This window comes from Arachis hypogaea, chromosome 12 (assembly GCF_003086295.3).
Source record: "Arachis hypogaea cultivar Tifrunner chromosome 12, arahy.Tifrunner.gnm2.J5K5, whole genome shotgun sequence".
Taxonomy (NCBI): Eukaryota; Viridiplantae; Streptophyta; class Magnoliopsida; order Fabales; family Fabaceae; genus Arachis; species Arachis hypogaea.
The window spans coordinates 4,635,848-4,651,579 of NC_092047.1; positions in this window are offsets into that span (position 1 = coordinate 4,635,848).

Consider the following 15,732-nt stretch of genomic DNA (forward strand, 5'->3'; position numbering starts at 1 on the left):
GCTGTGCGTGATTCTTCAAATTATTATCATTAATTAAGTGTGTGTCATTCTCAATCCCCAATTGCACCAGATCGTATGATTCTTGTGGTTTTTTGTCGTTAGTTACATTGGGTAAGTTATTTTGTTTTCAGTATAACAAATTTGTCTTTTTAACAAAACGCGTATGACGTAGTCGCTTTTCATAATTAGAAGCAATCTTTCATTGTTCAGTAACGACGTTTTGTCTTTTTATATTTTAAAAAAAAAGAAGTTTTATGAAGTAACGTTACATTCTATCATAATAGGAATGTAAAAAATCAGAATGAACAAAAAATCATCGCTTTTCAAGTTAAACTTGTCGATTTGTATAAATCTTAGCCTGCATATACCGGCAAATGTTCAGATGTCCTGAACAGAGGAGGAGGGTAAATGGATTAAGGGATTAAGTTGCTAAAATCACGTATGAAAAACTAGACTTCGCTGAGTTAATAACAGTTCACGTCGAATAATAAGCTGATGTTCTGCGTGAACTGAGCATTAGACTAATTAATACAATAGAATATACGATAAAAAGTAAACAAGGCAAGACATTGGAAAGTAAGACTGCTACAAACCAGGTAACACATGCTTGTAGGTGCTGTTATATGTAAGGTTAAGAGGAGCCTACCAACCTAACCAGAGTTAAGAATAGGACGAGGATGGTTACGAAGATAAACAGGATAAAGTGGTAGGGATTTTGTTGGCGGCGGCTCTGGTTGGATCGGTTGCTTTGACGGACAGTTGAGTGGTTGTCCCCTCCTTCAATTTGACGTTGCTCCTGTATACCTTGGTCGAAAGGTAGTAGTTGCTCAGGGATCTGTGATGGGTTGTGTCGAATGGATGCTGCATGCATTGGATGCACTAGAGAACCATTGTCAGTGAGCTGAGTCTGTAATTGGTTGGCAGATACGAATTGTTCGAACGCCAAACGAGCTTCATCGAAGGTTTCGTAAGACTTATGGAGGTTGCCGCTAAATTCGTTAACTTGCCTATGACAGCCCGGCCAGGAACTATAGATACCAGGGACCCTCCCTATGAAAACAACATAGTATTTCTTCTTGGCACAGACCATGTTGAGATTCCAAGTGAGAGTATAGATGGGAGGTTAAGAGGTTGCGCATGTTTAAGATGGGAGGTTGGTTTTGGTGGTTTTTATAGGCAACGAGGAATGTGCCTGTGATTTGAACGGGAAATTAAAATTTTGCAACTGTAATATTTCCAACGGTAGGAAAGTTAGCGAATGTGGGGCTCACATGTGTCGTTCTGATAGGAGCATAAAGCTGCCTAATTTTGCTTCGATGATGGGCAGGGTTGCTATTGAAATTAAATATTATGAAATAATCTATAAACTTCGAAACTTAATTACCAAAACTAAATATAAAACAAGTGGGAAATTCAATTGTAGCAAGTCATTTATTTAATGTTTAATATGCAGGTTGTAATTAAATTGTATTAAGTCATGGGAGATTGACAAAGGCTTGCAGGTCGTAGTCTGCGCGACACTGGATGCAGGGGATATGAGAGGCCCTGCCGAAAGCATGGACGGAGTTTCGCTCTGCCGCACGTCTGCGATAATCATATAGAAGAGGCATGTGGCCCCTGGTGGAGCACGTAGGTGAGGCACAGACAGTGTGTTGTTCTTCTAAACGGGGCATTTGGACCTCACCTGGCCACGATACTGTCAGAATTGAAAAGCACCTCGCGTTACTGTCAGCGAGTAAACCAGCCGCATCAAGCTCCCGATACAGTTCCAGCCCTTTTTGTTTTTCTACGTTGTAGTCCGTGCGAAGCATCAACATCATGCTCATTGCGTATTTGGCTGCTGCATGGCCTCTACTTGATGCACTGTTCAGCATCCGGATGCCAACGTTTTCGTTGCGTCTGATGAAGAGTTCCCGCAGTGCCTCCCGAAACAGAAGCTCTGGGTTGCCAGCTGCCATGCAGCGATCAAAGAATCTCTTTGCCTCCGGGTTGAGGCACCACCACCAGGGCGTAGCATGCGGGGGTGGTATGGAAACACTCCGGTGAACGATATCGGCCTCTCCCGCATCGTGTGCAGCCTTACAGCTCATTCTGAGACTGCACAGGGATCGGATGGAGTCTGTCGCAACTTTAATGGTTATTGCTTCCCATATGTCGTCCGGAATGAAAGCGATATTTGAACAACAGTCGATTGTCATTTTCAGTTTGTTCCTGTTGGTTCCTCTTTCGATGTGGATGGGGATACGTCGTTAGAGTATGGTGTTTTGAGTGTCGCATAGGAGTGTAGATAGGCTCCATATTTATAAGTCCACCTATCCCGTTGGAAACCTGAACCTGAGTGTAGCGGATACGTTGTGAGTATCGCATTCGTTATATTAAACGTTAGAGTAAGCATAAGTGTAGTGTTTTGAAAACTGAAAACTGTATGGGGAATGGTATTAATTATTGGAAAAGAATAGATGAACCAGAAAATGTTTTAACAATGTTCCCCTAGCACTATCCTAATTAAATTAACTCTATTAATGTTATTCTATTATAATACATTGTTCACCCGTTCTTAAACAAAAGTTGTAAATATGGGTTTATTTTTGTTAAGCTGTTGTTGTATACATTATTCCACGTGCAACTAGTAGAATGTTAAAGTTTCGGGCAGATACTTAGCCGTTTAATATTTGAATAGTTAATCGTTAATTACTTGTGTTATCTGCATAGTGCACGGTAGTTTAATATCACGTATTTGAACTTCGTGTTTTTGAAATTTGTTTTCTTTATCACATAGAGAGGAGATGATGAGACGCGTCTAATGAGAGATCAAAAAGCGTTCAACATTTGGTGGAGGGTGGGAAAAACGGTTAGGTGAGGTTAATGCATTTATTATCCAATTTAAAGCCCTGGGGAAGCGGTGTGACTGTCTAATGAGATAAGTGTGTATACATAATTGGATTGGAGAATGTGATGGGGCACGCCATATATAAATATATATAAGTTTGATGTTTGAGATTACTTCGTTGTTGCGGAATTTGTTAATAAGATCGAAGGTTGTTATACATCCTCCAGTGAGTGAGTTGGTGTTCATTGGGTTGGAACAATGTGGAGCCCCAGCATTGGTGATGCAAGTGGTTCTTCCGGAGGACCTGGCCCTAGCGACCCTCTCGGCGACGACGGTAGGCGGTTTCACATTATCTTCTTTCCCGGTTTTCCTTTACGTCTGCTCATTGTTATTGTTTTTTGTCATTTCGAAGTCTAGAAGTTGTCCCCACCGTGAGTCCTGACCAGTTTGTCATCACGGAGGACCTTGAGCAGACGCTGCGGAGGGCATGCGACGCCCTTAAGACAGAGCCTCCAGTGTTTAAGGCCCGCGATTGCGTTTCCGTCCATGGCGTCTGCTACTATGGGTTTGTGGTTCATGTGGTGGGCCCACCCGACGGAATCAACTTTGTTGCCTACGGCAGGTTCTCCCGCGATGAACGCATGGCCAGGCAAGATGCCGCTTTATCATCCCTGCAAGCGGTTGTTGGAGAGTCAGGGAAGGAGATCCTCGACTACAATTACTACGTGGCTAAGAGTTGCAGGGAACGTGTTGTGGAGTTGGAGCGGATATGTAGTCTGTCCGTCGACTCCCGTGTCGCTGAACTGGAGGCTGAGAACGCTCGCTTAAGGGAGCGCCTGGCTTCTTGGGAGACCTTGCACGGCCGTGGATAAGGTTGGTTTGGTGTTGGGCATACCCTTAACAGTTTCTGGGGATTCGGGTTTGTTGGTTACGGTTCGTGGTTGACGGTTTTAGGGTTTGTGGTCAAGGGTTTCTTATTCATGTTTTTGGTTCCTGACTCTAACATCAATCTAGTTATTACAATAATATGTAATACTTACAATCTATATGATATATTATTTTCAGTCCATATATAGTCATGAAGGTAGGCGTTATTTTGTTATAGATTACAGTGCATTGCTTTCAAATGATGTTAAATTTAAAGTGATTCCAGTGATGGTAGAAAATTTTTTTTGAGAACGTAGTATACCATTTAATATGGAGTAAATTGAAGAGCATACAACTTATTATCATAAATGTGGAAGCTGAGACGGCAGAAAGTGTTTAGTTGGAGTTTGTGAAAACGGTTTATGGACAATTATTGTATTTATTATGGAATTGCAATAACTCCCTCGTGAACTGGTATCATTAGGCAGTTCCAATTGGAATGGAGACGGTTAGGACGTGGTCTGCGCTTTGCTGTTTGGTGTTTGGTGTTTATGTAGTCAATATATCCCTAGTTTTGTTATTAGTAATTTTCTAAATTAAGTACCCGGGTCGCTAATAACAATAAAATTGTTTTTAACACGTTGTCTACCTCACAATTTTGTAAACAGATGCTGCACAGGTTTTTTGAAAGTTCAGATATTTTTTGCGTTTCATTTTTAATAATGTGAAATGTGTTAGCAACATGAAAATGATTAGGTTTGTTGAGTTTATTATTATTCGATCTAAAATTTGTCTCAAGAGATGGATAGTAACGATGCTTGAATTTTTTTATTGATGAAACAAATAAAGTTAGAAATAGCATTCTTATTGTGGTTAAAATACAATATAACTATGATGCTGGATGGGTAAAGAACAATGGAAATTAATACTTAAAAATAACACGCAAACATTACGTAACGAACCTCGGGTTGCATATCGTGAATTTTAAAATGGGAAGTTCTATGGTGGCATTGGTTTTGGTGGCTGAAGATGGCATAAGTTTGACCAACAAGTAAAATATTGACATTTGGCAAAAAAATTAAATCTATAATAAAAATGATTCTCTCTCTTGTAATTCTTTATGATTATTTTTATCAAAATAATTTTTTATAATTATTTTTATAATTATAAAAAATAATTTCAAAAATATAACACCAAAATAATTTTATAATTATATTTATAATTATTTTATTATTATTATTTTTATTTTTGAAAAAGAATTTTTATAATTATTTGAACTAAAATAATTTTTTATAATTATTTTTAGTTTTTAAGTATTTTTTATTATTATTATTTTTTAGTAATTTATAAAAAATTATTTTTTTAATCATTTTTATTATTATTTTTATTTCTAAAAATTAATTTTTATAATTATTTTTTTGTAATTTCAAAAAACTAACACCAAAATGACAAGAGAAAGAATATTATTCCGGTTTTAGTTTTCCAAAATTACAAAAAAAATAATGATAAAAAAATTTATTTTGATAAAAAATAATAATTAAAATAATTAAAAATAAAAATAATTATAAAAAAATTATTTTAGTAAAAATAATTATAAGAATTTTTTTTTATAAATAAAAATAATAATAAAGTTATAATTAAAAATATATTTAAAAAATTATTTTAATATTTTACTAAGTTATTTTTGTTATTACAAAAAAATTATAAGAAATTATTTTGATAAAAATAATGATAAGAAATTATAAGAAAGAGAGAATCATTTTAGTTTTAAATTTATTTTTTTTTACCATATGTTAATATTTAATTTGTTAGTCAAACTTATGCCACCCTTAGCCATCAAAACCAATGCCACCATAGAACTTCCCTTTTAAAATTCATACTGTTACCATTTATGTGGATGACCTCAAAATTCAAAAATAACAACCTAACAACATAACCTAAAATTTAAAAATACCAACCTAAATAAAAAATGTCTATAATTTAAGACAATAAGTTGTAAATAACTTAAAATTTAAAAAAGTTACAACGTAAGCCACTAACGCAAATAAATTTTTAGATTTTGTTCTCTATATGCTTGCTAAAAAAAATCGATGGAATAAAAAAAATGTAAAGGAATCCGTGACTATCGAGTTTGTAGAAACTGAAAGAGTTAACTATATATTATAGGGTAATTAACGTTCCAAAAAATACATGCATATCGCTACGTTTGGTTAAATATATGGTAGTTATAATGTGATTTTAGTTTCGTATAAAACTATAATTTATTTCTCCCATGTTTAATTAAAGGGTGATTTATAACATAAGAAGAGTAAAAAGGAAATTCTAATTTATAAATAGTGCAAATTACCAACATAATGTCTTCATTTATTAGTAATTTTTTTATTAAATTCAATCACATTACAAATTTTTTAGCCTAATAACCTAATAAAGCACATAAATTCAAATTAAAATTTTTCATATATCCGAAAATAAAAAATTTCCATTTAAAGAAATTTGTTTTATTAATTTTGAGTGGCAACTGGCTACACCATAATTTCTTCTTGGGTCCCACGAGGCAGGCAACCAATCGGCTTCTAGCAGAAGACTTCATCAAAAGCCCACGGCACATTCTTCTAGGTACTGCAATTCTCAATACATCTAATGAGTTAGATAAGATCTCCACCAGATATCCGCCTGATTCATAAGCTATCGACTCTGAACAGGTTCTTCTAACTCAGAATATCCCCTTCATCCACTGTGTTGGTGCCCTGACGAAGACATGGCCGAAGCTCACGCCAAAGGTGACGGCCTTAGGGTTATCAAAGCGGCCGGAGAGATGTCGCGGCCGATGGTAGGTTGTCGACTCCGCTTCTTATCTTTGCGATTTTTTCTTACTCTAATCACGGGATTTTGTTTTATCTCTTACTCGCACTCTCATGTTCCCTTTTATGCAGCGTCTGCCTATACCGAATGGGCTCCTCCCCAAAGATAGCAACCATCTGTACATTACGGTCGCCGATGGGTCAAACCATTCTTACAAGATTGCATGCACCCCCAATGGGTGGAAAGAGATCACTCTCGGCAGGGGATGGCAGAGGTTCTATCATGAATACAAGCTACATCCATCTAACATTTTGCTGTTCAAGCACAAGGGCAGAGACGACTTCAGCGTTCGCATCTTTCAGTCGCCGGGTGTGGAAAGGACGTATGATACGACGGGTGATGACTCCGGCGACGAAACACCCCCCCAGGCGCCCAGGAAACGCACAACCACTACTGAAACGCCCCAGCGTCGAATGGGATGTATCAATGTCCCCAGGAGCTCGGCTGCAGCTGAGGTGGAGCAGACTTTTCAGTCCGAGCACCCCTTTTTCATCATGCACATCACAAAAAGGCTATTGGGCATCCACTTCCTGGTAATGGCTTTGTCTCTACACTCTATATACACCTATTTCTTTCTTTAAGTTTGGGGACCACATTATCTGTTTTATTCCCCTTAATTACATATGATTGTCCATTATGGTTTGGTCAGCCAAATGTGCCGCACCTTGGAGACGACGTCAACGATGATGCCATTGTAAATCTGAGAGCGGGGGAGATCTCCGTCCAGGCAGTCTACGGAAGATACGTGGGCAAAAGAAGGCGCAATTGTGGCAGCATTAGTCAAGGGTGGGGGGATTTCTTGAGGAAGTGCAACATAACTGTCCCCAAGCTGGCCGTCTTTGAGATCTCCCGTACCCAACCTGAGGTGGAGCTGTTGGTCCAATTTGTTGATTTTGAATGAATCAACATGGGTTAAAGAGGATGCTGACTTTCTTGTTTTGGATTGTCCTGTTTCATTTGTCAAAAACTTTTTGTCCTGCGTTGTGAATGGTGATTGTATTGCGACGGCTACGCTTAACTCATTTTGTTCCTCTTAAGTTTTTCTGTCCTTTAACTAAGTAGTTTTGACATAATCTGTGTGCCTTAGATTACTCTACCATATGAATTTCTCCAGCGCGGTGCAATCATCTCTTTAGTTGTTGTTTTTGCGGTTACTCTCCATTTTTCTTCGACTGTGTGCACTTTTGTGGGGAAGAGCCAATTATTCTGCTATGTTATATTTTTGGCATTGAAACCTTAGTTAGCATTGGACAAGCGCATCATATTTCTGAACTGTTTTGTCTTCGTGCTTGACTATTACTGTTTAACATGGGTAAAAGTGGAAGCTTTCCATCTTTCTCATCGGTTTTTGTTCTTCTACATTGGTTGAGGGTGCAGGTTCGGTTAATTGTTGTAATGGCGTCACCATAATTTGATCCGGATTACAAGGCATGAGTTTTCCGATTAGTTTACTTGCATGCAAACAGACAGGTTCCTCGGTTGGAAGTAACCCACAAATTTTTTTTAATATCTATTGTTTATCGTTTTGCAGATTACACTTTGGTATGCACAATTTCATCTCTGCTTAGTTGTTGCAGGTGTAAAACGTTGGGTTCAACACTACAATGTTTATTTGGCACAGTTGCATAGCATAGTTGCATCTCGTCTAATCAGTTCATAGAGCATTAAGCAACATCAATTTTATGTTCTTTTTTCGCAACACATTAGTTCAACGAACGATCTTTTAATCAGAAAAACTTTTGGGAGACACTAATACACCAGTAATTACCGTTGCACACCATAATCGTTTCACAATCTAAGCACGGGAAATCATTAGCAGATTAACCCTAACGTAATGTGTTTCTCGATGCCATGCTTCATCAGGACATTGAAGATACACAATGATATACAAAATATGTCAAACATAAAAGTCTTGACAACCCTACATAAACCTCCTCCTAGAGACACGGAAATAACAAAGTTTTAGGTAACCAAGGGATTAGCAGGAATAAAGCAACCTTTATGGCTGGGTTGTTGCCATGATTTTAACTTCGATCTATGGGGTCATACAATCAAGGCTATTGTCGCAAATAGATTCAAGCATGTGTATCTTAGACTCCAGCCTCGTGATCTCTTCCCGAAGAACCGCGTTTTCCCTCTCCAGAGACTTAGCACGAAGATAGTTGAAGTCTCTGACGTCATTACCCGTGTATGCTAAAAGAACCCACAACATGCTGAACGCAGCGTCCTCCCTCGCGTCATCCTCCAGAACCGTGTAACGACCCTTCGCCCGTAGGTTTGGCCCAAACGGGTTTCCAGGGATTATAACATTGAAAGCATAAATTGGTCCCAGCTCCCGGTGGAATTTTTCCTCACGAAAGAAACACGGGCTGGGTATTTTAGTGTCGTAGCAATACATTGATAGCCAGAGCTCCATGCTGTTGCTAAGGGCGAAGTTATGCGACGCACACTCATCCGCCGGGATCATTGGTGCTCCTGTAAGTTTTAAAAAAAAATTAGCCTGAATTTGGAATTGTTTGCCTGTCAATAATAAACTAATTGTGAATATAGTGACATTTATGGAAAGGTCATTCTGAACTTTACCACCAACAATACAGGCAACGCGCCCTTCGAATGTTGGTAGGGTTCGGGGCGTCCGCATCGGTGATTCGACTGTGCCCGTCTCGGACATCATTTCCGCAGTTGCCTCCTTGTCCTCCTGCAGCGTTTCCATCCTTGATTCGTAGGCGTGAAGTGCCATGACGTAACTGTTGAACCCTGCGTACTCCGGTTCGGGGTGGCCGAGAATCTGCTTGTTGGCTTCTTCAAAGGAGATGTATACTCCCGTGTTGTGACCCTTCGTGACAACGAAAAAGGTGAATTGCTTCATGGTCTCCTCCATTGGGTCAGGACAAGCTAAGGGAGGCTGACTTACTTTTTGGGTTTTTACGGTGGGAGGATTTGGGGATTCAAATTTTGTTTGGTTTTGCTTCCGCCCCCGTCATCAGAAATAATGTCTTTGTAGGGTTAAGCAGTCTTCCTGGGGAAGCTTTGAAAATGATATTTTGGGTAACAACACCCTCAAAAGCATGAAATCAGCGCCTCCTCTCTTCACTCGCGTCACATCAAAATCTTTATCTGATTGATGTGTCACTGGTAATTCGACACACGTACCCTTCCCGGATCATGTAGGTGTTGGCCAAGTTGATACAAGAGTATGTGCTGACGTGTAATGAAACTTTTAATGCCTACTTCTCCTGCTCCCCTAAAAGTACCTGGTTGCGTTCAGGCCTTGGCCACTAGGTTGGTAAAGGCTATCAGAGTTAATTTCCCTGAAAGGGAACTACGGTACGTGAGTGCAGACGATGTTTGGTTGCAAATCCATGCTTTTTTATGGGCCACAGACTCGTGCTAGGAGGAGGGATTTCGGTTCAAATCCGGTTATTTGTATTGAAGACAGTAGCCACTTCAATTCGAGATTTATATACATTCGAAGAAAAAAATTATACAGAATTTCAAATAATTTGGTGACAACAAATTGCATATTGATATTTACTAATGATATTTACTTGTAACTTGTAGGTAACGATGATGGTAATTTATATTAATTCCCATTTCAAACCTTAGATATTACTTTCTGTTTTCTGTTTGTCCTTGTTTTACTGTTTTAAACGTTATATCTACACTGAACAGATATGACCACCGAAAGAAAAAGTAAAGGTTAGCAACGATTTTTTTAAAGTAATATTTTTTATTTTCAGATTGGTTCTTTGAAGAACTTTTGTTTTTTTATATGGAGAAGAGGATGCAGTAATACAACAATGTGGAGAAGAGAGATATTTTACATATATATGGTGCTAGCTGAAAACGGACCCTCCGTTTTCAGTTTGAAAAAAATCAAAAAAGTTAAAATTACAATACGGACGGTCCGATTTGTAATTTCAAAAATAAAAAAAAATTTTAATGTTGAAATCGGACCGTCCGATTTCCATTTCAACAAATTAAAAAAAATAAAAAATACAAATCGGACCCTCCGATTTCGTGTTTATTTTATTCTTCAAGCAAATCGGACCCTCCGATTTGTGGTTTATTTTTTTATCAAACAAATCGGACCGTCCGATTTGAATAAAACACCATATAAAAAAAAACACCTAATTTTCCCATAACAATGTATTACACATATATTTAGCCAATATAAAAAAAAATTAGCCGTTCTTTGAATATCAATGGGTTTAGTTTTATTAAATTGTATTGCCGAAAAAGACAATTTTTTTCCATTTGTAACACATCTAAACTAATGAAGCCGGAAATTAAATTTTAACCTAAAATAATCAGGATGTATAATTAGTATTCGAATAAAAACACAGCTTACAATTTTTTATTTATTATATTATGTATTTCTTTATTGCAGCGAATCATGAAGCCAAATTCGATAGATTTCATTCAATAAATGTGTATCGAACATATTAGTTTTATAACGTATATGTTTGACGGACCTTACATATGTGTCTTAATATTTAAAACCCTTCAATATTATTAATTGATTGTAAATTTTTTAGTTCCTTAAATTTACCTTCTTTTTATTTACTCTGATTTTGGATGTATACATAAATTTAAAACGACAGTACATCTAGTTGGATATGTTTCTTTTTGTTTCTGTGTAACTTTTTTTAATAAATGGGTGATTAAAGTACAGCTTACAAATGAAACTTAAGCGGACCGTAATTTTTAATACGAGAATGTTGGCAGTAACTGTGATGTTACGCTAACAAATGTTATCTTCGTTACTGTAACGAAAGCAAATTTCAATTTTAACCTAAAGAAACCAGATAATGTAAGCATGATAGTAAAATGGTTATGATGGAAACTTATTTATAACGAGGCCTGCAATATTATTTTGTTGGAAACTGGCAAGGCTTCCTGGTAGGGAGCTGCAGCATGGCCTTTGTTTGGCATGGCGTGTTCCGGTCTGTTATAAAAAACGTATTGGGCCCGAGACATTTAAACGCTTTAAAACGTTAATGGCCCAGACCCAGCACAAGTAACTGTATAACAAGCCAGAAGTGTTAATAAATATCTCGGGAGGCATCTTCATAATGTGGGGCGTACACATCACTTCAACGTCGATAATAAACTACTCATCAAACATAACTTTTTTAATTTAAAGTATCACTTATTTTATCTTACTATGTATAACAAGTAGAGTCAGCAAGGAACACAAGATGAAAAAATAATTTGAAGATGTTAAACACGACTTACGTTCAATAGTAAAGTTCGGCAAACGTGGACAAACAATTAGTTACGTTTCGCTGTTAGTGTAGATATATGACATATATGGTTACGGTTTTTGGCCGTTTAGAGTAAGATATTATGTTGTGATTATGTTGGTTTGAAGCTCATTGCCCACCAATTAAGGGTTAAATTTGAAGATAGCCCAACCGTACTGACAACCCGACTGAAATATTGATATGTGAATCGAGTCTCTTTTCTTTAATGTTCCTCCGAAAGTTGCCAAAACCAAACCTGTTATTGAACCGGTCTGGTGAGTGGGTCACTGGCTCAATGCTTAAAGCAGTTGTGCTATATAACATATATTAAATTATTTTCAAATATAATTACAGAAGAGAACCCCAACATGGTTGCGTAAATTATTCGAACGACCCAAGCAGTGCCGCGTTGAACAATGCGAGCATTCATTTTTTGAAATTGGAAACTACATAGCGCCGGCAGGTTTCATCGAGTTAGTCAACTGCTGCTAGAGTTTAAGCGGTTTGAGTATTTATTATAATAACAGAGGCAACCGAACCGAGGTCACCAAACGTGCTTTGGTCTTTTCTAGCCCAATAGGGCGATCCGGTCCAGTTATTACAAATGTTGTTTCATTTATGTCGTTGCGTTTATGAAATTATCTTTAATTAACTCTACAACCCTAAACCGATGACATGTATGCGAAATTATTTTAAGATGTGCTTAGGGGTGGAAATAGGCAAGGCGGCCTGCCAGGGACCTGCAGCCTGGCATGTGTTTGGCCTGGTCTAGTCTGGCCTGATAGGAAATAGTTTAAGGTTAAAGCTATTAAATAAGTCTATATTATTTAAAAGGCCATGCCAAGTCATTTGAAATAGGCTCTTGGGCCTGTCAGGCCGGCATGTGCCAGCAAATATATATATAGAGACTTTTATTGTACTAGTTGAAATGCTAGTAAAAAGATTTGATCTTGGGTTTGCTTTCTTATAATAATACCTTTGTCCACTAAGTCATTTGTCTCTTTAATTAGATATGTGTACTTTGCATCAATGTTATCCATATATATATTATTTTATGTTCTGTAACTTTAAACATTAAAATATTTTTTAAATTTAATTATGATTTAAAAAAAAAAAGGCCTATTGACATGCTTCAGGCCAGGCCAGATTTAATAACAGGCCAGGCACAATCTTCATAAAAAAACCTGTACCAGGCAACAGCTCAGGCTATGGCCAATATACTCTAATACAGGCCTGGCCTGTTAAGATGTAACCCCTGACCTGGCCCGGCCTGTTTCCACCCCCATGTACAATTGATTTTATAGCCAGTCCGCCCCGTTTGTCCAGATTGTATTCGCCTGGCTGCATGGGTTGGGATGGGTTGGCCCACTAAGGCACTCCTTGTTAGCAGTGTTCTTAACTTCTCACTCAAGTTGTTGCTATCTTCTGTGAGAGCCAGGTTGGCGGAGGGAATAGTTGAATGACAGACACGTCCAGAGTTTAATTTGTTGTGAAATGCATATACTTTGTTCGGTTAACAAAAGTTCAATAAAATTGAAAATATCAATTACGATTTACTTGTATTTGCAAATTTAATTATATTAAGGCTTGTTAGTGTTCAATACGAACCGAATGAAATTGTAGTATTTATCCACGCTTATATTGAATTTACTACATTCAATAAAATGATAGGGATGTGTTTGTTAAAATGTGACTTTGGGTAAAATTAATTCCTTTTTTGAACAAGTTAAGTATTTAACCAAAAGTAAATATATATTTCAAAATATTTATTTGCCTACGAAGGTGCTGCATCTTCAGCCATAAATTAATATTATCGTTGCATGGAAAACATGTTTAACATCTATCCAATGCTTATTTAAACAGAATTGCGTCAAAAATTCTCTTTATTCCAATAATTGGGCCCAAATAGCTTTCCAGCAAAATCATCTTTTTCTTATTAATTGGTGAATAACCGATGAAATTCAATACAATGAAACTGCAAAAAGTTTTTTTATTCCTACAGTTAAAAGCTTTGCTCGAAGGTCTTAAAATCAAAGTCGATCCAAATGAAACCGATATTACAATTACACCCATACCAGAACCGATTTAAACCGAAATAGTTTAGATTTGATCTGATTGGATTTTTGTACATACGGCTGAATTGGAGCGGATTTCGGATCGACTATTCATAAAAATTCCAATCCAATCGAAACCGAACAATGGCTGATTATATTATTATATTAACACATTACTTAAGATTTTAATTATTAAATGTTTAGCTTAGTAAACATGTCTTTGACATTATGCATATATGAGAATGACTGAATTAAAATTTAATGTTAAAATTGTTATTTAATATTTAGTTTTACAATTATATATTTTTGATCTTATGTTATGTTATCGTTGGAAATGGCAACCTGTGGAAGGCTAGACTGTTCAAACTCTACACAAAATTGCAAGTGAATCAAGAAATATATTGTGAACATTGAGTGTTTCCACACAGATTGTCAAGGGGTGGGTAGCACAGAAATAGGTGGGTCAACCTGAAAGGGTCACATCAATCAATGTTAGCACAAACACTTCAGTCATGGGATCTGTATAAAATCAAATCTTAGCTTAAGCAAGAGTGTAACACACAACCAAAAAGAAAGCGTAACCACGGTACTCCAGCCAATTACCAAAGGCAGACATTACCCTAAACGAACAAATGGCGATAATGGACGACGGGGAGAATCTGCCGGAGGAGTCCCAGGAGACTGAGACCAATGATGCGTAAGTTAAATGTAGCTTCGTCTATGTTGCTTCTCCCCTGTGGGTCTTCAGAAGCTTACACCTTCTTCGGCCTAAAGGGTTTCTCAAAATAGTGTGTTTGTTCTCCGGTTAAGCACTTTGTTTAATTTACTAACAATTTTGACGTTGTTTTCCAGCGTTGTTCCCGCGATAGACATGGAAACCCTTCCCAAGGCCTCGGTCGCAGATGGAACGTCGACCCTTAATCTAGAGCTAACGATGAACGTGGTACGACTGAACCGTCTTTCTGACATTGGTCTACCCTCTTACCTTTGTACGAAACCGGAGTGTGTTATAATGTTTGTGTAACATTTTTTTTTGGTACAGAGCCCTAATGGTGGTCAGGGAGAAAACCTACCTGAAGATCCCAAGACCCAACATGATGGACTACTGCTCCTCGCAGTGAAGCTGCTCGAGGTACGTGACCCGTTTTTTTTTTCGTCCAAGAAATTTTAGTCCAACTGTGTTCGAAGACATATTTATGAAATGTGCCTGGGTTTGGAACAAAGGCACCACCTTTCTTAACATATATTTGACATGCCCTGTTTCAATGAACATGTGGTGATCCATTTATCGTCCAAAATAATTTTAATGTCTATTGTTTGACCCGAGCAACAAAAATATCCCACGTGACCATGTCATACCAACACCACATTTGACCCATTCTAACATGGTGGTTAGGTCGAAAATGGTATTCAAATGCGATGTTGTTTGATGTTTGTGTTTTTTGCTTTCTTGACTGAGTACACAGAAGATCGATGCGCGGACAGTTGCTTTGGAGGGTCGCATGTCGGCGCTGGAGCGACCAACGTACCAGACGGGGAAGTCCGTTACTGAGATCCATTCACTACTAACCACCCAAGGGGCGAGTCCAACTTCAGCAGCCGCTAAACCATCCACAGATAAGACCACAATGGCAACTGATCGTTACCCGGAGATTGAACCCAACCTAATAGGGCAAAGACAAAGTTTAACAGCTGTTACTAAGGATATTGGATCACCAGCAGAACAAGTGAAAAGCCTGGAGAAAGGAAAGTGGTTGGCCATGTCATCTGTTACTCCGTCGCTAGACATAATCGTGCCAAACTCTCCTGGTTTTGACGACGACGTCATCATAGACGAGGCACTTTCAACTCCTCGCCCTATTAAGGGCGTTGA